This window comes from Varanus komodoensis, unplaced genomic scaffold (genome assembly GCF_004798865.1).
Source record: "Varanus komodoensis strain SLA01 unplaced genomic scaffold, ASM479886v1 scaffold92, whole genome shotgun sequence".
In the NCBI taxonomy this organism is placed as follows: Eukaryota; Metazoa; Chordata; class Lepidosauria; order Squamata; family Varanidae; genus Varanus; species Varanus komodoensis.
Genome location: NW_025336624.1, coordinates 729,740 through 731,984, shown reverse-complemented (window position 1 = coordinate 731,984; position 2,245 = coordinate 729,740).

Here is a 2,245-nt window from a genome sequence, read left to right as displayed (position 1 = left end):
CTGGGAACTCAACCACCTGGGTTTGCACATGCAGCACCAGTACTAAGGCTATGGGCCTCAATGATTTGATCTCCCTTTGAGATCAAAGGATACCCATTCCCTGCTATGGAAGTAAGTAATGGAGTTCACTGGCTTAGTGGTTCATCCTGGGAGCTGACATAAGAGCCAGGAACATTTTGTTATGGCTTTATCATGTCATTTACTGAGCTGAAGGCAGCCAACACTTACCAACTTCCTTCCCTCCCCTACTTCTTTTTCCTGTTCCCTGCTTTGGGTTAATTAGGATCCCAGGCAAGGCATTACCTCACTGCCCTCTGCTTTGAATTAAACTTATGCAATTAGATTCTATATCATGCAGGCTCAGCGTTCCTTAAAAACTGCTTAGCTCGCCATCAGTATCAGCATAGGCTTTCTTTTGGTAGTTTCTGGATAACATCCACTACCTTGTGTGAGAAAATAATCCCGACCACCCCTATCCTTAAATGCCTACTTGCTATCACTTCCTTTCTTAAAAGCAGTTTGTAATAGTGTATTTGTTTCCAGTGTATAGCTTAAGCATTGTCAATATGGAGTTGAAAGGAACAATCGAAGATAAATCACAGAAGGACTGGGAGTTGTACCACAAAGTAATATTTCTTTTCAAGGGATAGTGAAACCTGTAATCTGTTAGAGAAGACACTTCATACCTGAATAACTTAAAGACTGATGACCTTCACTTTATTTATTGGTATGATATAGCCTACAAAACTCCAGGATTTCATTCTTCAGGAGGGCTTTGACTTACAAGGCTGTGCATGCCAACACCTTGAGGCTGTGCATGCCAACATCTTGAAACAATAGTAAAAATGCACACATGTATAAATCATTCTGCTTTTTGCAACAAAAATTAATTTATTGAAAGTATAGTTAGTACAATATTTATTTTAATAACTTGCAACATATCAATTTCAAAACTCAACCCATCTTTGTGCAGTAGTTACTATGGTATGTCAGTATGAATTTGCTGTCATATGCAGTTTATTTCGGCAGCATGTGGAAAGTCGTATCAATGATCAAAATGGCCCCCTAGTTTCTCCTGCAATCTCAATCAGTCTCTTACATCATCTAAAGGCAATTTATGTGGTTTGATTACGCTTTTTAGCATACCAGGATTTCTAAAAGCTGGAAGAACACAGATATATATAAAATACCTGCATATCTAGCCAAGGGTAGATCAGTAAATTTTATCCAGACATTATATATAGTTTATCTTCATGCTAGATTGTTAAAACCCAAGATCTCCTGAGCCACATAATAATGTGCTAATTTAATAAATTACTCACATTCAATGAAAGGATATTAATATATATTAAGGGAAAAAAACAAGCATTCAACAGTACTAAGCATGCAGATGCAAACTAAGAAATCAAAATAGACAACTAAACAATCTAAAACCAAACTAGCTAAAGAGTAACTACAAAAAAGTGCACTTCAAAACTTGATACCCTCCTTAAATGTAGTAAACTGAGGGTATTAAAATAATAATTTTAGCTGCAGTGCGACTCTTGAAGTCTCAGATTATATAAATGTAAATTCAAATACTCTGAATGCTTACATTCAAATACTCCGAAACAGGCAATATTTTATTGATACTATTGAAAAGAATAGGTACAAATGATTTCAGACGTGTTGTTTTTATATTCCCTAACATGCATGGTTGGATACTGGCTTTATGATAACATCACTAATTAAGAAAATCTGGTCAATTTCTTTAGATTAAGATTGCAAATCCATAAATATTTTTAAATATTTTCATTTTTAACTTTCATACTGGGTATATTTAGTTTTTTCTTTCTATTTTCAGGAACTCATTGAACCTTTTTTTTCTAGCACAATCAAAACTTGTCTTACCAGACAGGACACAGTAGCCTATGACAGTAATTCTGATTCATTATTTGAAAACATTTACTAATGTAATCTAAAGAACTTATCACAGAGGCAAAATTCTCATTGCATATGCCTGCATTGTGGAATGGATTTAAGTTATATTTTAGGAGTTTAAAACATTCTGATTAACTTAACCTAACACATTAATCAGCCTCATCTATATATTGATTCTGAGAGCAGTTAACATCTTAAGATTTTTGTGTTAACAGCCAGTCAACAGGTGCTGGATTTAGAATAGGCAAACTTTGGTTCATGAGTATTTTAATTTGGCCAAACACGCTTTAAAAGAGCATTTACCATTTTTAGTACCATGCTATAA